At 47.5% G+C, this 25,593-nt stretch overlaps 1 pseudogene; it reads right to left on the reverse strand.

The window, feature by feature from the left end:
* Positions 1 to 25,593, reverse strand: part of LOC115477114 — a 177,014-nt pseudogene that overhangs the window by 34,196 nt on the left and 117,225 nt on the right.

Raw genomic sequence — 25,593 nt, forward strand, 5'->3', positions numbered from 1 at the left:
GACCTTAAAAAAAACCCAACAACAAAAAAAGCCAAGGCTCTCTCCTAACCGCCCCCCCTAATGTTACAAAAAAGGCCTGGAGGTCTAATGGACTCCAGGGTCCTCCCACCTGACCCCTGTAATGTTAAAAAAAAAAGGTCTGGTGATCTACTGGACCCCAGCCCCACTAGGGTCCAAAATAACTCCCTGGTGGTCTCACGGGACCCCAACCCAATCCAATCCAAGGCCCCCGGCCCCAATACCTGGAAGGAGGCAGGAGTGATGTCCACTTGCTCCTGCCTCTGGGGCCCATCAACTTCAAAATGGTGGCACTCTCCGCCACTCACGGTGCATCCTACTACCATATAAGGCCCCGCCTAATGCATCTCAGGATGCACTGGGTGGGTTGGGGCACCACCATTTTGAAGATAACGGTGCCCACAAGACAGAAGCAAGAGGTCATTGCTCCTGCCTCCTTCCAGGTATGGGGGCTGGGGACTTGGAGCCTTGGGCTGGGTTCCCACTAGACACCCTGGGAGATTTTTTTTTTTTGGGGGGGGGGGGCGAGGGTCCACTAGACCGCCAGGCTTTTTTTTTAACATAGGGGAAAAATGAGGGGTTAAGCCACCTCATATTGGGAGGGGGGGGGGGGGATAGATTTTGCGTCTGGGCAAGGTGGTTGTGTTGGAGGGAGAGAAGGGATGCTGCCAATCCTTCTATGTTGCTTTGGATCTGGTGAAAACGTTTCCCATGCTAAATATGCATGAGAAACTTTATTTTTCTTATTTTTTAACATAGCTTTAAATGTGGTCTGCATTAATGGTTTCAGCTCCCACGCTGCCCTGTCAAACCTGTGCATTAACAGACTATTAACACCAGCATTACTTTTGACCATGGACTCCGAGGAGTGCTGTATACAGAGGGTCCTCCTGCAGGAATCTTGTATAGAAGGCGTGAAACCCCAACAAGTTGTAGCGGTGATTGGATGGCAACACCAGTAAATGGGAAGCAAAGCCAGTGCTGGGCAGACTTGTACAGTCTGTGCCTGAAAATAGCAAAGGAACAAATTAGGATCAAGTATACAAGTTGTTGGGCGGACTGGATGATTGTATAGGTCTTTATCTGCTGTCAGCTACTATGTTAGGCAGTGGCGTTCCTAGGGGGGCTGACACCCGGGGCGGATCGCCGATGCATCCCGCCCCCCCCCCGGGTGCAGCGCCCCCTGGTGAAAGACCCCCCCCCCCAGGTGCCTGCCGGCTCTTCGTTCTCATGCTCCCTCTGCCCCGGAAGAGGAAGTAACCTGTTCGGGGGCAGAGGGAGCATGAAACGAAGAGCCGACAGGCGCGCGGCACCCCCCCAGCGGCGTGCGCCTGGGCGGGACCGCCCCCACCGCCCCCCCCTTGGTACGCCACTGATGTTAGGTCTCTTGCCAGGCTCTACCACAGGACAATAGATCTGAACATTAATCTCTTGCTGTGCCAAAACTCAGAACTTTTTTCCCTCATTTTAATGACAGGCCAGGAAAGCCCAACAACACTTACTGAAACTTGACGTCAGCTTCATCCAGGAAGTGAGTATCAAAGAGCCACCGGAAGAAAAGGTCAAGGCTAAGGAAGAAGAACAGTGCATTAAACCCCTCTGTGCATCATACGACTCTCTCCACCCCTCCTCCCGCCTCCAACCTTCCCCCGTCGCCAACCTTCCCCCGCTGCCGTCCCTTACCTTTGCTGGCGGGGGACCCCAACCCCCGCCAGCCGAGGTCCTCTCTTCCGTTGCAGCAGGCTGCAAGTTGCAAAGCTTCCTGTTCTTCTGAGTCCTACGTCCTGCACGTACAACGCGCAGGAGTCAGACTCAGTTTCAAATTCTGAGTCTGACGTCCTGCACGTTGTACGTGCAGAACGTCAGATTCAGAAGAACAGGAAGCTTTGCAACTTGCAGCCCTGCAACGGAAGAGAGGACCTCGGCTGGTGGGGGTTGGGGTCCCCCGCCAGCAAAGGTAAGCGACGGGTTGGCAGCAGTAGGGGGTCCAGGGCAATATCTGCGGGGGCCCCACGCAGATACACCCCTGCCCCTGTGCATTACACTCGGCGACTACTGATGGGCAGGGAGAACAGTGTGTTACACACTCTTCTGTACACTGTCACAGGGAGGGGGAGCAGACACTCCTCTGCATTACCTGGTTAGACCAAGCGAGGGCAGAATGATCACCATGAACACTAGGAAAAAAGTAACACTTGTGCATCGTTAGTTGATTCTCAGCAGACCTAGAAATAAAGAAGACAAGAAAGCTGAGAGTGAGAGGAACGCAGTTCATGCAACAATCCCCCCCCCCCCCTTCAACACGTATGAGGAGAGGACAACTGAGACACTTACTCAGCATATGACACACGCAAACAGAAAGCAGCTGTGACACATATTCATGCAAAATGCACACCTAATGCAGCATGTGACAGAGGGAGAGGCACACATCTATACAGAGCAAAGAACACACACAGTTTCAGGTACAGACAAAGGCCTGCAACACACACAGAGACACAATACACACACACTGTGTTACAGGGGAATAGACACGTCATGCAACATGAGCATACTGGAGCACGTATATAGGGCCTAGTTGAAACTAGGATCTTTGATTTCTGCTGAAAACTGAATCTGCGACTGAACTGGCCACTTGCTTTCGGCAGAAACTGAACCGAACCTGCCTCCCCCTCACCCAACTAAAAAAAGCTCCTTCCTGAGCTCACCCATTCCCTGGCAACGGTGGCCTCCTCTTCGGTTTACTTCATTATTGGTGGGTTAGCGGGTGCAGGAGCCTCCCATTTGCTCATGCGCATGGCCTGGTTCCAGTAGAAATGGCTGCTGAGACTTCCCACGGCAGCCATTTTGAGATTGGAACCAAAATGGGCACTCATTAGATATTGATCCAGTGCACACACACGGCCCTGGCATACTCATGGATATGATCCAGTGCACACACATTCCTGGTGCACTCATGGACACTAATCTAGTGCACACATAGAGGGTACTTGCATAAGAGAAAGCTATTTTTAGGTGCCTAAACGTGTCTATTCAGAGTTTATTCCATTAAAATAGACGCCTGCTTTTCTTTATATAATACTAGCCCTTAAGCCGTTTAAAACAGGCGAGATCTGTGTTTTGCAAAATGTAATAATTCTCACCTCCATCCATCCAGGTCCAGCAAACCTCCTCTCCCCTGCCCCTCCCCTCCCCCCGATCCATGTCCTGCAACCCCTGCTCTCTCCCCTGCCCTCCTCCCCATGACCAGCAGCCCTCCTGTCTCCCCTGGCCTCATCCCATCCACCAACCCTCCTCTCTCCCCTGCCCTCCCCCCATATCCAGCAACCCTCCTCTTTCCCTTGGCCTCCCTCCCGTCCACCAACCCTGCTCTCTCCATGCCCTCCCCCCATGTCCAGCAACCCTCCTCTCTCCCCTGCCCTCCCCTCCCCTCCATCGATCCATGTCCTGCAACCCTGCTCTCTCCCCTGCCCTTCCCCCATGTCCAGCAGCCTCCCTGTCTCCCTGGCCTCACCCCGTCCACCGACCCTCCTCTCTCCCCTGCCCCTCCCCCCTATATCCAGCAACCCTCCTCTTTCCCTTGGCCTCGCCCCCCTGCTCTCTCCCCTGTCCTCCCCCCATGTCCAGCAACCCGCCTCTCTGCCCTGCTCTCTCCCCATGTCAGCTACCCTCCTCGCCGCAGCTCCCTCCCCCCTCCATGCCGGGCCCCCTGCACTGACATGAGAGCGCCTCTCACCTCCGTGTGAAAGTGCTGCAGGCAGCAGCAGATTCGCTCTGCTGCTGCCTGCAGCACTTCCATACAGAGTGTGAGAGGCACTGTCATGTCAGTGCAGTGGGCCCAATCGGAGGGGGGCAGGAGCGGCGTTGGGGATGTGGAGGTTGCTACGCCGGCGATGTTTGCTTCGTCTCCAAGCTCCAGCAGCAGCGTCCATTTCCCTCTCTGTTCTGCCCTCTGACATCATCACGTCTTGACGCAAGGGCGGGACAGAGAGGGAAGTCTCTACTGCGCATTTGTGGGTGAGTCGGTCACTTGTCATTATATGTTTGACTAGTCTGTGTGAATAAAGGCAGGAACTTACACCAGCCAGAGAACCAGAATAAATGCTCTCTCCTAGATTAGAGATATACATGTATAAATGATACTGTAGTATTGAATAATTTGCATGCGATAATTGTGTGCCATCCCCATGTAATGTCCAAGTAGTAAGTACAGAATAGCGCATAAGCCAACTTATTGCCTCTAAACCTCCAAAGACCCCCTCCTGCAGCCCTGTTCTGTGGAGAAAGATGGAGCGGGGGTGTTACCTGGTCCAGTGCGACTCCAGAAAAAGCCGAGTAAAGTATACACCACAAAGGGAAGGAACACTGAGAAGGCCCAGAGCAGCAAGGTGGGGAAAAACTGCGTCACTACGGGATTCTGGAGAAGAGAAGCAAGAGGAGGACTGCATGAGCATAAAATGGTAACCTCTTTTACTGCCTCTCGCTGTGCCCAAGCAGTGCCCTGCAGATTTCCGTTCTGCAGCACATTGAAATCTTTTACAACATAAATCATGTAAATATATTTTGGTCTTTACAATTCCCAGTGCAAGGTGTCGGTACTCAAATGCCAGACACCTTCAGGGATGGGGTGATCACTGAGAGATCCACCCCACAATAGCCAGGGCCCCCCTGCAACCAGTCACAGAATCTATGACAAGGCAGAATTGGTGTGTAGAGCCTGAGCTTTTTCATTAAAACTTGGGGGTCCATGGGTCAATTTTAGCAGGACAATGGAAAAGGTGCCGGTTACTCAGTACCCCCAAGTACCCTCTCCAAAAAGCCCTGCTTTTATCACATGTAGCAGTGATTTTGATTTCTACAGGCATTTCTTTTTTCTTTCATTTAGGGGGCGTATCAACATGAGCTATGTTAAGACGTTATTTTACTGTTAACTTGTAATTAGCTTGATTGTTCTATACCTTGGCTCACTTTTGATAATGTGATGTCATAATGCCTCATTCCACCAATGACTAACAGCCAAACCTCATCAGTGATGTCACAATGGCCTGATCACCTACATGTGGGTCCCTTTTATCCAGTGCTTTTGTTTATAGCAAATGAGGTGCCGGTACTCAAATGCTAGGCCACCCTTCAGGGTGAAGTAATCACTGAGGGACCCACCCCACAATAGCCAGGCCCCCTGCAACCAGTCCACAGAATCTATGACAAGGCCGAATTGGTGTGTAGAGCCTGAGCTTTTTCATTAAACTTGGGGGTCCATGGGTCAATTTTTAGCAGACAATGGAAGAGGTGCCGGTACTCAGTACCCCCAAGTACCCTCTCCAAAAAAGCCCTGCTTTTATCACATGTAGCAGTGATTTTGATTTCTACAGGTATCCTCTTTTTTCTTTCATTTAGGGGGCTTATCAACATGAGCTATTGTTAAGACGGTTATTTTACTGTTACCCCCTGTAATTAGCTTGATTGTTCTATACTTGGCTCACTTTTGATAATGTGATGTCATATATGCCTCATCTCCACCAATGGCTAACAGCCAACCTCATCCCGTGATGTCACAATGCCCTGATCACCTACACGTGGGTCCCTTTATCCAGTGCGTTGTTCTAGCAAAAGACTGGTGCCGGTACTCAAATGCTAGGCCACCCTTCAGGGGTGAGGTGTTCACTGAGGGACCCACCACCCCACAATAGCCAGGCCCCCTGCAACCAGTCACAGAATCTATGACAAGGCAGAATTGGTGTGTAGAGCCTGAGCTTTTTCATTAAAACTTGGGGGTCCATGGGTCAATTTTAGCAGACAATGGAAAAGGTGCCGATACTCAGTACCTCCAAGTACCCCCTCAAAACAAGCCTGACAATTCCCCTCAGTCCAGTCCAGGGCCCTGGGATCACAGGGAGCAGCAGAATGAGCTGTGTCTGCTCTAGCTCCTCCCCCAGGATGAGCAGTGTCTGCTCTAGCCCCTCCCCTTCCCTCTCCTCCTACTGTGCTCTCAGATGAGTTCCAGCCCAGGGTTGCAGAGAGCTGCAGGATGAGCTGTGTCTGCTCTAGCTCCTCCCCCCAGGATGAGGTGTGTCTGCTCTAGCTCCTCCCCCCCAGGATGAGGTGTGTCTGCTTGATTTGCATATGATTTGCCCCCTGTGCTACCCTTTAGTGCAGTGGTTTTACACTGTTTTCCTATGATAATATTTCTTCCTGCATCGGAAATAAGTTCAGCACAAGAAAATCAACAGTTAACTGCAGTGCTAAATGGTTGTGCAAACTTACTGCATCATCCCCAGTGTCTGCTGCCAGTCTCCACCCCCTCCCTTCCTGTTCAGAGGAAGAGCCAGAGACCACTGGCGGGGGAGGGGGGGAGGAGGAGGAAAAAAGGAGTCTGGAGAGGGAGAAGAACTGAGAGGGAGGAGGGATACAGAAGCAGAGGGTGTTGAGGAAGGCTGCTAAGTCGAACATCTTGCTTCTTTACATTAATATCATCATTGGTTACCTGTATTTTATAGGATACAATTCGCGCTAATGGCTTAAACTTACAGATCTGTGTGGTGAACGAGTCCCTGCAACGCTTGCTAAATTAGTTCGACAGCATGAACCAATGAGGTTACTATGATTGCAAGTATAAATGTTCTTGGAGGTTCCTCCGGTTATGGAGACCCTATTAATGTATACAAGGAAGGCAGCGTTTCTCTATCTAGCACCATCACTGTGGAATGCTCTCCCCCCAAGCCTTGCTGGAAGTTCAGCCTTAATATGTTTTAAGTGCCTGCTGAAGGCTCATTATTTGTGATGGCCTTTGCAGTCTCGCTGCCCAAGAGCTAGGGGGAATCTGATATGCTATAATATGATTTGGTTTACATTTATTAGTTTTATTTTTGAATTGATTTTAATTGTTTTTCTGTTTTGAATGAACTAATGTAGAAGAGTCTTTCCGAGACAGAGGCCACTGGAGAGGGAAGGAGGGAGGGAGAAGAAGAGACAGAGACCACTGGAGATGGAAGGGAATTAAAAGGATACAAGAGCACTGGAGAAAGAGGGAGTGAAGGACAGATGGGAGAGACAGAGGCAGAGGAGAGGACAGAGAAGGTTGCTGGAGGTGAGATAAGGACAGTGGAACTGGAGAAGTTGGGGGAGGAGGACAGGAGAAGAAGGGGAAGACAATCAAAGAGTCACTATAAAAGATGCCCTGTGTTGAGAAAGGCAAAGGACATTTGAGAGGGGGGGGGATGGGCAGAAAGAAAGAAGAGAGAGAGGAGAGAGAGAGGACAGAACAGACAGAGACAGATAGGAAGGAAAAAAGAGAAACACAGAGACAGGTGCTAGAGAGGAAAGAGGAATGGCCGACACAGAAAGAAGAAATGAGGAAAGCCTTGACCTGCCCTCTACAAGTGCAGGTGCCTGAAAACTCCACGATATACTTTCCCAATGAGACCTGACCTTAGACCCTTCTTTTTACTATTCACTGGACTGAAGCCCTCCCCTCCCCCCCTTCTGCCAGAAGCCCTGCCCCATCACCAGCATAATAGAAGACTGGATCCTGCCCCGCCATTTAGACACACAGCAGCACCTTCAGGCTCTCCACAGGATACGTGACATTGAACATGTCCATGGTGTTGACAATGATGGCAGGAGTGCGTGAGGAAGAAGAGGAGAAGAAAAAGGCAGATGTTGACGATGACGAAACGCAGCCACCAGCTGCTGCCATGTACTGAGAGATTCTCCCTAAAAGGAAACAGAGGGGTCAGAATGTATTAGAATGTAGAATATAGTGGCAGAAAAAAGACCAAATGGCTTATCCAGTCTGCTGACGTCACACTGGCCTGGGCATTTCCTTCTGCTGAGGGAGTTGAGTCACGAGATATCCCCACCCAAGATACAGCCAATGTGTCTCTAAACCTCAACCAAACAAGTCCCTCCACATAATGCCAGTAAGCCAAATTGTCACACAGACCTATGGAACTTCTTCCACCCAAGACAACCAAACATTTTTACATGGGTATGGAGATCCTCCTTCCCCCCATCACCCCCCCTCAGGAGAGGTGAAATGTTTTCAACCTTTACCAAATGATGTTGCTGGGGGCTGGGGGCGTATTGTGCCCTCCAGTTGTGTGAGTTGACCACAGTGGTGACAGAGGACTGCTGAGGGCATCTGCGGCAGCATACCCGGCTGTAGTCCTTCATGATCCTGTGGGAGAGGAGACCAGATATTAGACTGCAGTGAGATTCTCCCCAAGTTCAGGCACTGAATCACAACCATCCCTGAATACACCAGTGCATATGGGACACTGCTCAAGCCTCAACTCCTTTCCAAATGCTCAGAGCAGCCTGTGGTATGAGACACTATAAGCCCCATTCCCAGGGAGTTCATAGTCTGAAGCAGGTTCCCACTACTTAAAGCAAGAGGAGGAAAAGTAAATTGCCCAAGGCAGTGAAGGAAGGAGGATTTGAATATCATGGACCCATTGGGCAAATGCATTTCAATTAAAACTCAATAAAGAAAAAAACACATTGTCTCATCCTCTCATCCAACATAGTGCGGAGAAACCCACAAGTATCAACACCCCCAGATCACACCCTTCCTATCTCAGACAGCTTGAAAATCCTTGGCGTTACAATGGACCGTAACCTAACACTAGAGAGCCAAATGGCATCCAGAACAAAGATAATGTTACACTCAATGTGGAAACTCAAACGCGGTGAAACATTTTCGCAACCTGATACAATCAATGGTACTAAGCCACGTCGACTACTGCAAGGGAATCTATGCGGGATGCAAAGAACAAACCTTAAAGAAACTTCATATGGCTCAAAACACGGCAGCTAGGCTTATACTTGGAAAAACACGATACGAAAGCGCAAAACCCCTCCGCGAAAAACTACACTGGCTCCCAATCAAAGAACGCATTGTTTTCAAAATCTGCACCCAGTTTAACAAAATTATCTAAGGTGAAGCCCCGGATACATGACAGACTTGATCGATCTACTAACTAGAAACACATCTGAATCAGCATGAACGTACCTAAATCTGCACTACCGAAGCTGCAAAGGATTTAAATACAAATCAACGTACGCATCCAGTTTTCCTACATAAGCACACAACTGTGGAACGCATTACCAAAACCTTGACAACTACGTACGATCACCTAAACTTCCGGGAAAAAAACTAAAAACTAACCTGTTTTTAAAAGGCATACCCTACCAATCCCAACATAAATGCCTGATCTCTGCAACACAACAAAACTAAAGTACGTAATGGACATAACACAACTCTTTCCGTTTGAACGATTCCCTAGTGTGGCTGTGCCACATGAACTTTACCTTACCACAACACCACTTTGTATTTGTTTACACCGGAGTCTATAACGCCTCTCCGGTACTACGTAAGCCACATTGAGCCTACAAATAGGTGGGAAAATGTGGGATACAAATGTAATAAATAAATAAATAAATAAACCTTTGTTTACCTTATTTCAAACATCAAGCCATTCCTTCTCCCTAACTAACATAAGAGGCTGCAGATGCCAATGTGATATTATCGACTCAGGACATTATGATGATAAGACACAAATATTCTTGCAATATTCAGCTGCTGCTGTCAAAATAGGCCTTAATATTCAGTACTGCACTGAATATCCGGACTCTGGCTGCCAGGTGCAGTATTCAAACTGCTACCAGTGGTTATATCCAATCTGCCTACAAAGGTAGCACCCCCTCCTGGCCCCATCCCATCCAAGGTCAACACACCCCCACCAAGACAGGACCCCGCTTCCTCTGGAAAACTCTCACCCAACAGAACCAGTGCCCCCCCCCCCAACACAAGCAGCGTCCCTCCTGAACCCCCCTCCAAGATCAGCCCTGTGACGGAACAGGGGGCTCCCATGCTTTGTGATTTGCATTGCTGACCTATGACACTTTTTTTCCTTCGGGGTATTCCCTTGGTTGGCCATCAGGGAGTGTTTGATCTCTGCATTATAGCTGTGAGAGGTCTTTCTTTTCAGCTATATTCCCCAAAAGGGAACAGTAACCTGTAGTGTCATTGGTCAAACATCCATAGTGCTACTGCTCTGTGCCCTGGACAAAGACCTAGCCCAGAATGTGCTAGAAACTCCTCAGTCCTCAGCTGGTAGTATGGAGAGAGTAGACCTCTGCGCTAAGGCCCTGTCAATTCCTGTGAGCAGTTTCTTTTTCCTGACTCCCCAGCTACTACTTAGGTAGTAAAACGTTTTCAGCTAGCTTTAACACCCAAATCCTTGTAATTTACCTGTTCCTGTTTGCTGTTTTAAACTTCTTTTTTTTTATAATAAACCTATTAGTTTGTTAGCTCTGTTGTCCTTGACTAAGAATCCTGGAAGTTTGTATTCTCGGTCTATGTGTATTTTCTAGGAACTGTGGGACCCCTAGGATTGTGGCCCCAGTGCCCCTAGAAATCACCGGAGAAAAAACTTGGGGTGGGAGAACGTTCAGAGGCAAACAGGATCCAGCAGGCAGGTGGAGGGTATCTATGCCAGTTCAGGGGCATGTGCACTGGTGCGGTGGGCCTGGGCTAGTGCTGAGCCAGACCCTACAGGTGGCCACAGGTTAACCCAGGTGGGTGCTTAGGGGGTAACAATAAGGCGTTACGTGACAAGTCCCCCCAAATAAAATCCTCTGAAACTCCCAACACAAGCAGTGCCCCCTCTCTGAGATCTGCCACACTTCCAGGAGGTCCCCATAGGCTTCTTTTAAAATGTTGGTGGTTAGGGAGTAGTCTAGGCAGGAAACAACTGTCTAGTCGCTCCTGCCCTTACAATGCCAGGCTTCAAATACAGTGGCCTCTAGCAGCAGCTTCATGGCAGGACCATAGTGGTAGTACCATGAGATTTCCACTAGAGGTCAGCATTTGAAATCTGGTGATGAAAGGCAGGAGCAACCTGCTCAGACCACCACCTAGCCATCAGAGACATTTTTAAGGAAAGCCCCTGGGGACCTCCAAGGGGCGGCACTAATTTTGGCGTGGGGGGGGGGGTTTGAGAGGAGGGTTTGATCTTGGGTGGAATAAGACCAGGAGTGAGGCACCGTTGGGGTTTTGGGCAGTTCTTGGTTTGGGTGGAGCAGGGGAGGGTGCTGCCTTCCTTTTGATCGGAAGGGAGGTGTGATCGGAGGGGAGGGGATTCAGGGGAAGAAGTGTTTGGAAATCGGAGTGGGAATGGCAGCAATGGCAACCTGGAAGTTAATCAGTGATGGAACCCAGACAGCTAAGCAGGAAAAGTGAGGAGACCGACTTCTGGTATAACAGAGAGAGGGAGCGAAGCACAAAAAAGCCAAGAAACAAAACAAAAAGCACCAAGGGCCTTCAAAGAAAGGGGATAAAGTCTTTAATTGTATACGTTGATGAAGCAGTACTTAAATGGACCCGACACGGTCCGTGTTTCAGCGCCCATCGCCTGCGTCAGGGGTCTATAACATATAAAAAATTTGATATATAGTTATGTATATGTACTCTAATTTTAAGGTTCCTAATATATGAGTATATGTATGTTATTATTTTATTTGTAATATATACGTACATCAATGATTCTGGTTCCTACTACATATGTATCTATATGCATGTGTATATATATATAAATTTTTTTATAAATTATTGTTTTATGTTTAATATAGACCCGTGACGCAGGTGCTGGGCGCTGAAACACGGACCGTGTCGGGTCCATTTAAGTACTGCTTCATCAACGTATACAATTAAAGACTTATCCCCTTTCTTTGAAGGCCCTTGGTGCTTTTTGTTTTGTTTAGAGACTGACTTCTAGGCCACTCCATCTGCCTGCTTAGCTCTGTGGACACTGGCAGCGAATCTCTCTGGAACCCACGTACATGCCAGGGCCCTCACAGACTCTGCCCTTGGAGAGCCTGGTTTCCACATATGTGCTTAGCGTCGGTTAAATGCTGCCTGAACATCCCACGTCGGCAGATGGCACCTCGCCTGCCCATATAAAGTGATTTAATATTGACCCCTTTATTTTTGTATTAAATCGGGTGTGGAGTTCACTATAATGGCACTGACTCCCAGATGCATTGCACTTACACAATTATTCCTCTCTCTCAGTTCTTACAGTGAAGATCAAACTGTGTCATACTCACTCCCAATATAAGGATGCGATGCACAGCTTGAGTTACTAATCCACTGACATTCACCAGTGAGCAGGGCTGGTCTTAGCCAGTGCGGGGCCCTATGCAGACCAATTTGGTGGGGCCCCATCCTAGTCCCGCCCCACCTTAGCCCCGCCCCCACCCTAGCTCCACCCCATTGATAAGATATATTCCATTTTTAGAAAATGTTTTTATTTATGAAATTTCAAATAAAGACAAAGAAGCTAAACTTGTACAAAAACTGATTGAAATAATAAGCACAATGCTATCATGAAACCTCCCCTCCCCAGAAATTATTCAGTTCAAGTCCACTACAATTAGTAGTTCCCAATTCTCATAACAAAGGCAAATAAAGGAAAAATATTAAGAAAAGATCCAGTACTTTCAAATTCCCCTATTACTCTGTAACCCATCAAACCAGAGAGGCAAGTAGCACATCAGTTATTAAATAGTTTGACTGATTGTACCTACTTTAATATCAGATTTTGCTACTTCATGATTTCCTTCTCAGATTTTAGCTTAGTAAATCTTTCTCCTGTGATGCAGTCTAGCTTCCAAATGATTAATCGAGGTGTCATATCATTAATTACTGGAAGCAGTGGTTTTAGCTAAATCTGCATATTGCCATCCAAATTTTATCAGGAGAAATATCTGCAGATCTATGTGAAAATAGCCCAGATATGTTAGAAACAGCCTCTTCCAAGCCAGAAGATCTTTACTTGCTCAGTTTCTCCAGCAACTAATGTTGTTGGCCAAATTCCTCTCAGGGACGGCAGACATTTCAATCCCCTTGCACCGTCCCGCAGCGTCGTTAGATGAGAGAGACACTTCTCCTGATCTCCTGCCTGCATGGAATCCGATTTCGATTTGGCATAAGTTCACAACTGTTGGCATCAGCAACGATGGCTCACCTCATGTCCTCACCACCTCCGACCAGGCTCCAGCTTTTCCACTCAGTGACTCCCGCCTCGCGTCCGGAAACAGGAAATACATCAAAAGGCGGGACATTGAGCGGGAAGCTGGAGCCTGGAGGTGAGCCCTCGCGCGGCAACTGTCTGTCGTCGCCGTCGGGGCCATGCTGCCTGGGCTGGCTCGTGGCATCGCTCAGTTAGTCGCCGGGGTCCTGGGACTCGGGAGCTGACAGCGGGCTCAGCAGGCCCAAGCTGGGGGTGGGTGCCGCACTGGTGGGCGGGAGCGGAGTAACTGAGCTGCGGGAATGGGGATCATCTCAGGCGACTAAGGCGAGCAGCGGCGGAGGTCGGAGTGGAGGCACCAGCAAGGCAGAGTTGAGGCGCGCTGTGCCGGGCCCCCTTAGGCGCGGGGCCCTATGTGGCCGCCTTGGTCGCCTCTGCCTAAGACGGCCCTGCCAGTGAGTGAGAGGGTATGTACTCCTAACTAGAGAACTGTGCAATCTAAGTGAAAAACTGTCTGACGTGGGAATGCATCGGGACTCTTCATCAGGAGAACAGGGGCAGTGCTTTAATCCTATTTTACAGGAAAAAGATGGATGTCGCAGCTTCCTCTCACTGGCATTGGGCTGCTCACAGAACAGGAGCAGCCCGAAGCCTGCAACTTGCCACATCACACCGCTGTCACTCTCATCCTGGAAGCTGACGAAAGCCATGTCCAAGCGCTTGAGGCCGATGCGGTTCCGCTCCGCATTGAATTCATCTGTCAGTCTTTCCTCCAGCTCCCCGTAGTACTGCTCAGCATCCACCTGCCGAGGAGAAAGCAGAGAGAACTTTTTAAGGTCGTGTTCTCTGGAGGGCTTCGTCAGGAACTGTGAACATTTTCTTGGTGGCACAGACCCAGACATGTGACCCAAAAGACACGGCATCCAAATCTATCCCACCCTGCGTGTATTCGCTCTGGACTGTCAAGTCACTTAAGCACTCCTGCTCTGTGCCTGGAGGAAACCTGAGGAGCAATGGACATACTGAGAACTTCCGATTGTGTTCTCCTTTGGACAAGTGGGAAAGGGAATGCAAATCAACTTTCTCTCTTCGAGTATGCCTTCTTTCCTTCCTTGCTAATCCACACCGTCACACACCAAACACAGATTATATAGCTGCACATTTTTTCAACAAAGCATTATGTCTACTCCCCGTATAGATCAAGATATCAGACGGTGTTAGGTAAACTGTACGGCTTTGGCATACTGGGAACGACCAAAGGTCCATCGAGATCAGCATCCTGTTTCCAACAGTGGCCAATCCAGATCACAAATACCTGGCAAGCTCCCAAAAAAGTACAAAACATTTTATACTGCTTATCCCAGAAATAGCGGATTTTTCCCAAGTCCATTAATAATGGTCTATGGACTTTTCTTTAGGAAAACCGTTCCAAACCTTTTTTAAACTCCGCTAAGCTAACTGCCTTTACCACATTCTCTGGCAACGAATTAACGAGTTTAATTACACGTTGAGTGAAGAAAAATTTTCTCAGATTCATTTTACATTTACTACATTGTAGCTTCATCGCACCTAGTCCTAGTATTTTTGGAAAGCGTGAACAGACGCTTCACATCTACCCCGTTCAACTCCACTCATTATTTTATAGACCTCTATCATATCTCCCCTCAGCCGCCTTTTCTCCAAGCTAAAGAGCCCTAGCTGCTTTAGCCTTTCCTCATAGGGAAGTCGTCCCATCCCCTTTATCATTTTCGTCACCCTTCTCTGCACCTTTTCTAATTCCACTATATCTTTTTTGAGATGCGTGCGACCAGAATTGAACACAATATTTGAGGTGTGGTCGCACCATGGAGCGATACAAAGGCATTATAACATCCTCACACATTCTCTCTCCTTTTCCCTATGCCACCTTCCATTATCCACACCCTAAGCCGCCAAGCCACCATCCAACCCTCTCTCTGTGAGGTTACTCATACCTGCTGGAAGCCACAGAAGTTACAGCAGAAGATCCGGGCACAGGGAGAGTCCGAATCATAATCTTGCCTCCTTTTGTGCCTTTGTGTGAAGTACAAACGACCCTTCATGGCTTTGCGCCTGCCGAAGGAACAAGAGCAGAAAAGATTTCTGTGACCAGACCTGAATGCAACCAAAGGTGCGAGTCTGAGGGACAACGTGTGTAAAGCACAGGGTGGGAGTCTCAGGGCAATGTGTACTGTCATAATTAGGTGGATGCCTGAGCCTCAGTCTGAGCCTGACCCCACAGTCCCTATCCCCAGGGAAATGATGGTGCTGGGAACACAGGGTTATGCCAGGAATTAGAGAATTCCTGGGCTGGAGTAGCAGGGGAAGGGAGGAGGGGTCAAAAGCGCATAGGAGCCTTCCTGGATTCTGTACACAATATATAATGGCTCCCCAGCAGGCCTAGGGAGGGGGAGCTCTTAGCGGGACATGAGAGGCTCGAGGAACCCACCCCTATGGAAGTAGAAGTACCTGAGATACAAGAAGAGGACCAAATGTCCGATGAAGAGTTTAGGGACTGCTCTGTTGCAGACAATTTCATAGAACACTAGGTATGGAAATATGAAAAGATGAGAGAATTCCTTTCTACTGGGAAAACTCACCTATAACATTTTGGTTGACAGCCATGCGGTGGGGGATAGTGCCTGTTACGTGAGAAAAACTATCCCAAGGGGAGGAGCTGTCAGGGGTCCCAAAGCTAGGAGAGCCCACAACCAGGAAACAGACTAAAAAGGTGGCACTGGAATTTTTACCAAGACCTCATTTGCATGTGACTTGTGGACAGTTAAAATCCCAGGATTATAAGTTGTTGAGGGGAGGAATCCAGGGCTGGAGCTTATCTTGTGGACGTATACAAACTGCTCTTCGAATATACAATGTTTTCCTGAGGTTTGGATTTTGAAACTGGTTGTTCACTCTGAGTTGGAAAGAGGCCCAGAAACCAGGACCCTGTGAGCAGTCAATATTATACAACAGACACCAGCACTCTTGGCATTCCCCAGGGTTGTAAACCTTTGTTGGAAGACATGATCCTTTACTTGATGGAGTGCTGTGTGAACCTTCATTGCTGGTGGAGGACTTCTACATAGTAAATGGAACAAGGGTGGGATCTGGTGAACTTCCCTGCTGAACTGTGACCAAACGATTCTAGCTACTGTTAGAGGAGCCTGACTCAGTGGCCTCTTTTGGTAAGAGAAAATTTTTAAGGGTGGTGGTGACTGGTGACAGGAATTGGGAGGATAAGTTCCCTGGTTGAAGGAATCACACTTGGGTTTTTTCTTTTTGATTCTTCTTCACAGTTTATCTCCAGCAAGATGGAAGCGAAGGATGTGTTCCAGTGGCTGGCAGGCCAATTCAAGCAACAGTGGGTAGAGTCCAGAAGTTGCTACAGGATACCCTGGAAACCAGCTGACAATAGAAGCAGCCTCTTTTGAACTTGTTCCAAGGACATTTTTAAGGCTACTGAAAGACTGTTTTAGACTGGGGTGGGATCGCCAAGGGACCAATGGGCTAGAACCTTTGGCTACCTATCAGGCCTTATCCCTATTCCAGGCTCAGGACTTATGATGCAGTAAAAGCTGCCATTAGAAACCATATGCAGTTATCCAAAGATTTCTACTGAAGAACTTTTAGGGGGACTACTTTTAAGGTCTTAACAGTTAAAGACTTGGCCACCAAATGGCTAGAGCTCAAGGAGAAACCAGTGGTTCAGTGATGGAACAGATAGTATTGGAATAATTCCTGTATTCAGTACCCCCCAAAGTGAAGGAATGGCTTATAAAGCATGGGGTGAAGACAGTAAAAGAGGCCACACAGGTGTCAGAGTACATTGTTTTGAGGCAGACTGCCCCCATTCCAATCCCTTTTCATAGCGAATAGGGGCTTTAAATATAAGTCGGTAGCCTGGGATGGCAGAAGGGGGAGGAAAGGGTGGTGAGAAAGTTCATCCCAAGGTACAGAGATTAAGGGGCGAAAATGTTATCAGTGTTGTAAAGGGGAACATTTTAGGAAGGGACTGTCAAGAAAGGGCAGCTCTGGTAGGAAGAAAAGCCTCAGTGGAACAGCTAGAAGCCCCCAATAGGAAAGACTTAGTGAGTGAAGGGGTTCCTGTCCAAGGCTTGCTGTATTTAGGAGCCAACCAGTCTATGTCACTGGGGCGGTTCTGGGGAAAGTGAAACAGAAGTTGTCAGAGGATGATAATTTTTATGAGGGCACTATTGGGATAAAGTGTACACATGGAGCCTCCACCCCATATCCAGTTCAGGGGTTGTGGTTAAAATACCAGGGGCTCCTGTAATCATTTAAGGGTGGCCATCCTTTCCTGTCTTCCCTATGAGGTGATTCTAGGTTGGACAGGAGCAATTCTCCAAGTGTTTAAAGGAAGGGGAAGGTATGGATCGACTAGGCCTCAACTCGAAGGCTGAAGGAGAAGAGAACTGGGGGATGACACCGTCTTCTGGAAAGAAAGATATTGTACAGGGTAACTGAACCTCTAGGTAAAGGGAGAAAAACTAAGGCCAGGAGAAGGAAAGAAAGGAGGGAAAGGATGCAGGCAGTGGGGCCCTGGAAAGCAGGGGGAGTCAATACCTGGATAGCTGAGGATGTAGTGAGAAGCTCCCTTTCTTTGCTCAAGAACAGCAGGCTGACCCAGCTTTGCGGCAGGCTTTAGGAAAACAGAGTGTCAGACCTGAGGGAGTTTCCCTAGGTTTTGAGTTGGAAGAAGGATATATTATTAGGGTGATACCCTGACCTCAGGGAAGAAGGTGTAAGGAAGCAGCTGGTAGTTCCCTGAACCTTTTGTCCTACTGTTCAGCACATTTTGGCACAGATACATTATTGGCCTGGGAATTTTAAGGAGGTGCAACAATATTCCTCCTGCCCGGAGTGCCAAAACGTTTCCAATGTTCTTCCAGCTAGAGCCCCTTTAGCCCTCTTACCCATAATAAGGAGCAGATCACTCAGTTGGCTATGGATATGGTGGAGACCTTTACAAAAAAATAAAAAGAGGTTTTCTCATATATTTTGGTAATATTAGACCAGGCCACTACATTTCCTGGGCTTTCCCCTTGCAGTCTACTTGGCTAAGGTTACTGCTTCCAAACTGATTAAAAACTGTTCCGTGAGGTGAGCTTCCCTAAGGAAATATTGACAGATCCGAGAATCCAATGTTATGGCGGACACAATGAAGCAGGAATGGGAAGCCTTTTGTCAAAAAGCATGTCCACACCTCAGCCTATCACCCTCAAACCAACAGTTGGTAGCAGGTTTAATCAAACCATGAAGATGATGTTGAGAAAAGGATTAAGGAAGTGTGATGATTAGGATCAGCGTCTCCAATTTGTACTATATGCATGTAGAGAGAACATTCAGGCCTCCCTAGGTGTTTCCCCATATGGGCGGACCCTTCAAGGGGTCTTGGATATCCTTAAAGACCAGTGGATCGAAGAGGCAGAGGGGGGCATCAATGTGACTTCCTATTTGAAAAGGTTTAGGACCAGACTTAAGCAGCCCAGGAGAATCTCAGTAGAAGTTAGGAAAGGCAGAAGCATTACTATAATTGAGGTGCCCAATTAAGGGATTTCTAGAGGGGGTCGGTAAGGTACTAGTGGTAATTCCCATCTCTCAAGCCAAATGGCAAGATCCCATGATAATAAAGAGACAAGTAGGGCCCTTGACTTATGAACTGGTGAACAATCAAGGGTGAAAACAAATTTACCATGTGAATGTTATAAAACCTTGGTGAGGCAAAGAGGGTTTTAATAATCCTACTGTAATCCTAATAAGAATCTGAGACCCCAGATAGATGAATGTACTACTACTACTACTTATTATCATTTCTATAGCGCTACTAGACCTACGCAGCACAAGAACAGTCAACCTTGGGTGAACCCAAAGTTAACCCGCAGACATCAGACAGAAATGGGAGAGCTCTTGGGTCCTTTCAAGATGTGTTGACTCCATTCTGGGAGAAACGCATCTGATTTATCATGAGATCCAACCCACTCCAGGGAAGGTGGTGAGACAGAGGCTTTATCATCTACCAGAGGCCAAGAGACAAGAAATAAATCAGGCAAATGAGGGAAAGGGAGCAGCTGGATGTTATAGAAAAGTCCAGGAGTCTTTGGTCTAGCCTTATGGTACTGGTACCAAATGCAGATGGCTCTCAAAAATTTTGCATTGATTTTCAACAGTCAATGTGATTTCTCAGTTTGATGCTTATCCCGCGCCTTGCATCGATGAGCTTTTGGATTGGTTGGGGCAAGCTGAATATTTAATCACATTAGACTGATCAAGGGTTACTAGCAGATTCCCCTTGCTAGGGAATCACGGGCATAAACTGCTTTTAGTACCCCAGTAGGACTATATAAGAGTAGGTCTCTCCCTTTCGGCTTAAATGGGGCAGCCACCTCCTTCTAAAGGCTTGTTGATGATATCCTTAAATGTACACCAAAGAAATGCAGTCACTTATTCAGCCCGGATTGGAAGACACACTTACCCAGAGAGACAGGGCAGTATTACAGTCAATGAGAAGAACAGGGCTAACTTTGAATCCCCAGAAATGCTGTTTCACCCAAAGGAAGGTAAATATCTGAGAACCTTGCGGTGCAAAGACAAGTAAAACCTCTATTGGATAAGGTAGAAAGTATTCAGAAGTTTCCTCAACCTGCCACCAAAAATCAGTTACATAGTTTCCTGGAGTTGGTGGATATTATAGCAGATTTATACCTCATTTTGCAGAAAACGAGAGTCTGTTGACAGAAATACTTAGAGTCACCCGAACTAATGCCAATGGTGGGAACAGGAAGTAAAGCATTTCAGCAGCTCAAGAGTAGCTTAGATCAGGCTCCTGCATTACAAGGAGTTGATGTCAAGAAAAGGTTTATACTACAATCAGATGCCTCTGAGACAGGTTTGAGGGGCAGTTCTGTCCCAGGAAACGAGGCAGAAGAATACCCTGTATATTTGAGTAGGAAACTCTTTCCCTGTGAAAAGAATTATGCCACCACCCAAAAAAAGTGTGTTTAGCCATTTAGCTGGAAGAATCCAAACCAGGAAGAGACTAAAACTAAGGTAATGGATTGTTTTCCAAGACCTCATTTGCATACAACTTGAGACAGTTAAAATCCTTGGATTATAAATTGTTGGGGTTAGGAACACAGAGCTGGAGTTTATCTGTGGATTTATACAACCTGGCCTTAAAATATACAGTGTTTTGTTGATGTCTGGATTTGAACTGGTTTGTTCAGCCTGAGTGAGAAAGAGGCCCAGAACCAGGAGCAGTTAACAGGATACAACAGACTCCAGCTCTCTTGGGGCCACCTAGGGCTTATTTATTTTCTGCATTTGTAGCCCACATTTTCCCACTTAATGATAGGTTCAATGTGGCTTAACGTCTAAAAGTAGATAGGTTTACAATTATAAAGTTTCAATGAGGTATGTGTGGAAGAAGGATCCTGTACTTGACTTCAAGCGTGTGGACCCTTACAATATAGAACACAGGGGTATGAGTTTCAGGATAGTGTGTATATAGCACAGGGTATGAGTCTCACATGGCAGTGTGTACAGCACAGGGAGTCGAAGCAGTTGTGCATGCATACAGCTGGTACAGTAGCAAAAGGGGGAATAGACAAGTCATTGTCCCACCTCTCTGCGTCCAGCATCATCAACCGTCGCACGTCAGAGCAAAACTGAACATCAGTCACTGTACAGCTGGGGTATGCTTCGCTGAAAAGACAAACAGATTGTCAGTACATTAATTCCTGCCATTCCACGGCTTAGCTCTTCCCGCTGGACTTGAGCATAGTGGCGATGTGTTCTACCAGTCTGGGATTTACCTATGGTAGGAACAGAAATCAGACCTGTAATCCATACAGTGCAGTTGCTGGTAATTGGTGAGCTGGGGCTGGCCTTATTTTTTAACTTCACCCTATTCAGCTGCTTTAGCTTCAAGGAATCCACCTCTAGGGGGGCAAATCTCCACTCTGAGGACTGCCGAAAGTTTTCAGTTACCTACATAACATGCCACAGTACTCCCTGCTGCACTTTACATTTCAAACTTTTTCTTACAAAACTGTGCTCCTTGTGCAATTCACTTTCCCTGCAATGCTGGGTGCAGCTCAACTCCCCTACACTTCCCTGCCAATGTGGGTGCAGCTCCCTCCCTACCCTCCCTGCAATGCGGCGTGCAAGCTCCCTCCCTACACTCCCTGCAATCGCGGGTGGCAGCTCCCTGCCCTTGCACTCCCTGCAATGCGGGTGCAGCTCCCTCCCTACCACTCCCTGCAATGCTGGGTGGCAGCTCCCCTCCCCTACACTCCCTGCAATTGTGGGTGCAGCTCCCTTCCCCTACACTCACTGCAATGCGGCGTGCAGCTCCCTCCCTTGCACTCCCTGCCAATGCGGTGGTTGCAGCTCCCTCCCCTACCACTCCCTGCCAATGCGGGTGCAGCTCCCTCCCCTACACTCCCTGCAATGCGGGTGCAGCTCCCTCCCCTACACTCCCTGCAATGCGGGTGCAGCTCCCTCCCCTACACTCCTGCAATGCGGGTGCAGCTCCCTCCCCTACACTCCCTGCAATGCGGGTGCAGCTCCTCCCCTAACTCCCTGCAATGGCCGGGTGCAGCTCCCTCACCTGCACTCCATGGCAATGCGGGTGCAGCTCCCTCCCCTGCACTCCGTGCAATACAAGTGCAGCTCCCTCCCCTGCACCTCCTGCAATGCAGGTGCAGCGTTGCAAACTTGTTCCTATATAGTCCGCCCCCATGGAACTTCTTCTCACTGCACTGTAGATCCAAATATGTAACTTCTTTTCACAGAATCTGTATTCCCTGCATTATAGCCCAAATGTGTGGCTCCCTTTTACATAATCCTGCACTCAGGGGTCAATACAGAAAGCCTCATGGTAGAGCCTGCTCAGTGCGTGGCTCTACCACAAAATTAGCAATACCAAAATACTTGGGGCAATATCGCTTACAAAGGAAGTACGAGTGATGTTTATACGCTCCTGCCCCCGGTGTCACCATCTTGGAAAATGGCAGCACTCAGCACATACCACAGGAGTCAGCAACTTGCAGTACTGAGAAACCACCAGCTGCTGACTTCCTCGGTAAATCAAAGCACAGAAAATGCCCAGCTTTTACTGCACCTTGATAACTTCTCCTCTTAGTCCACTCTCTAATACAATCGGTCCCCATGTGTGATTCCCATGAGCTAATGCCATGTGTCCCCTCTGGTACTAGAAGAATCAATCTGTGTAAAATTGCTTCCTTCCTTCCAACCCATTTGGACAATAATAGCCCCTCCCTCCACTCCACACAAACTACATTACTAAACCACTACTGTGATGAAACAGTGAGTTTTCAGACCTGTGAACTGTAAATAATTAATTCATGAAAATGTATTTATTCTAATTGACCAGCAGGTGGCACTTGTTTTCAGTTTTAAAGCTGTTGCGGGAAAGATTAATTTCTCTATTCCAATTTAGCCTTGAGAAAAGGGGAACTTGCAGTACCATTGACCAGATACTTTAAAAGGTTGGTGCTCTGGGCTCTGATTAGTTCTGGACTTCAAATCTAGAATGGAGGTACTGGATCTTTCTTTAATCTCAGTGTGGGGGTACAGAGGAGAAACATCTCTGTCCTGAGACCCTGTTCAAAGGCTTGTGAACAGTTAAGTTCCTGAACTCCCCAGGTGCTACCCAGGTAGTAACAAATGTTTAGATAGTTTTATAATTTATCCATATTCAGTTAACTGCTATTGTTGCTGATTTCACCTTTTTCTGTTCACTGTTCAAGTTCTGTGATAATAAACATATAGTTTATTAGTTCTGCTGTCCTAGACTAAGAATTCTGGTTTGTGTTTTTTGGGCCTGTGGGTGCTTTCTAGTAACTGTGGGACCCCCTGGAGTATGGCCCCAGTGTCCTAGAAATCACCGGGAATAACCTGAGAGTGGGAGACTAGCCATAGGCAAGTGGGACCCGGTTGGTGGGAGGAAAGTGCTAGAAAACAGCATGAGCCCAGGTGCAGGCGAGTCTGGGCAATGCTGTGCAGATTCAGGTGGCCCACAGGGTTAACCCCAGGCGGGTGAAGGCGTTTTGTCACAACTACTCTCATAACCGCTTGGGTATATTTTATGTACAGCATCCTTTCACTATCCTTTAGATTTAAGGTTACAGACAGACCCACTAACTCATGAGAATCCCTCATCTACCACCTGACACACACCAGCCTCCTCTTCTGAAGCATCATCCCCTCAACCTCATGTTCTCCATCTTACTAACCATTCAATCATAAGAACATAAGAATAGCCTACTGGGGCAGATCAATGGTCCATTTAGCCCAGTATCCTGCTTCCAGCAGTGGTCAATCCAGGTAACAAGTACCTGGCAGAAACCCAAAGAGTAGCAACATTCCATGCTACCAATCCCAGGGCAAGCAGTGGCTTCCGCCATGTTCATCTCAATAACAGACTAAACCTATTGGTAGTAAATAAACACAACTTGATGGCCATCAGGTACCTGACAACTGTGGCTGTTCTCTGACAAAAATAGACCATAGGAGGTTGTGGCCGGCCCTGAAGGGAGTCATATCAAGAACCATATAGTGACAGTGAGGCATATTTTCCAAGCACTTAGCCTTCCAAAGTTCCCTAGGTTTCAATGGAACTTTGGAAGGCTAAGTGCTTTGAAAATATGCCTCAGTGTGACATCTAAAATTATAGGTACTGAAGGACAAATGATCATTCAGAACTGAAAGAGAGAATCTCATTTCTTAATGCTAAGAATCTTGATGCTTTCTGTTGAATGTTTCTATATGAATTTAATTATTCTTTTGGTCGACAGAACTTCTTTATCATTGGGTGGTTTTGATTTAAATCATGATTTAAACCAGTAGTATTCTGCGCTTCCTGGTGGCGTGAGGACAATCAATGGGACACTGTGTTATCGGGGTATAAATTATATTGCAATGATAGAGTGGATCAAATTGGACATTGTTTAAAAATACTGTCATGGGAGCCCAGACCAGATGTATTATACGTATTAACAAAGATGTAAAGAAGAGCAAATGAAAACTAGCATGTTTAAAAGGTAAAGTGAAGGAGGCTATTAGAGCCAAAAGAGTATCCTTCAAAGAATGGAAAAGGATCTGAATGAAGAAAATAAGAAGCAACATAAGCATTGTCAAGCTAGATGCAAAGAACTGATAAAGGCGGCAAAAAGAGAATATGAAGAGAAACTTGACGTGGCGATAAAAACTCATAGTAACATCTTTTTCAGGTACATCAGAAGCAGAAAGCCTGTGAGGTAATCCATGGGACCGTTAGATCATGAAGGAGCAAAAGGGGCACTCAGGGAGGACAAGGCCATAGTGGAGAGATTGAATGAATTCTTTGCTTCGGACTTTACAGAAAAAGATGTAAGATCTCCTGTACCAGAAATGGTTTTTCAAGGGTGACAATGATGAGGAACTGAAAGAAATCTCGGTGAACTTGGAAGATGTACTGAGCCAAATCGACACGTTAAAGAGTGATAAATCACCTGGACCAGATGGCATATACTCCAGGGTACTGAAAGAATTCAAACATGAAATTGCTGATCTGTTGTTAGTGATCTGTAACCTGTTAAAATTATCCATAGTACCTAAACATTGGAGGGTGTCCAATGTAACACCGAGCTTATTGTCTTTCCACCCAAACCCACTTCTCCTCTCCCTCCACTCTCTATCTCAGTTGATAACACCCTCATCCTCCCCGTCTCATCTGCCCGCAACCTTGGAGTCATCTTCGACTTCTCCCTCTCCTTCTCTGCGCATATCCAGCAGATAGCCAAGACCTGTCGCTTCTTTCTCTATAACATCAGCAAAATTCGTCCTTTCCTATCTGAACACACCACCCGAACTCTCATCCACTCTCTCATTACCTCTCGCCTTGACTACTGCAACCTACTCCTCACCGGCCTCCCACTTAGCCATCTTTCCCCCCCTTCAATCCGTTTTAGAACTCTGCTGCATGTCTTATCTTCCGTCTGGACCGATATGCTCATATCACCCCTCTCCTCAAGTCACTTCACTGGCTTCCGATCAGGTACCGCATACAGTTCAAGCTTCTCCTACTAACCTACAAATGCACTCGATCTGCAGCCCCTCGTTACCTCTCTACCTCATCTCCCCTTCAGTTCCTACCCGAAACCTCGCTCACAGGACAAATCCCTCCTCTCAGTACCCTTCTCCTCCACCGCCACCTCCAGGCTCCGCCCTTTCTGCCTTGCCTCACCCTACGCTTGGAATAAACTCCCCGAGTCCATACGTCAAGCCTCCTCCTTGCCCATCTTCAATCCTTGCTCAAAGCACACCTCTTCAATGTCGCATTTGGCACCTAACCATTATACATCTATTCAGGAAACTAGACTGCTCCAACTTGACATTTCGTCCTTTAGATTGTAAGCTCCTTTGAGCAGGGACTGTCCTTCTTCGTTAAACATATACAGCGCTGCGTAACCCTAGTAGCGGTTTAGAAATGTTAAGTAGTAGTAGT

Source organism: Microcaecilia unicolor, chromosome 9, assembly GCF_901765095.1.
Source record: "Microcaecilia unicolor chromosome 9, aMicUni1.1, whole genome shotgun sequence".
NCBI classification, from domain to species: domain Eukaryota; kingdom Metazoa; phylum Chordata; class Amphibia; order Gymnophiona; family Siphonopidae; genus Microcaecilia; species Microcaecilia unicolor.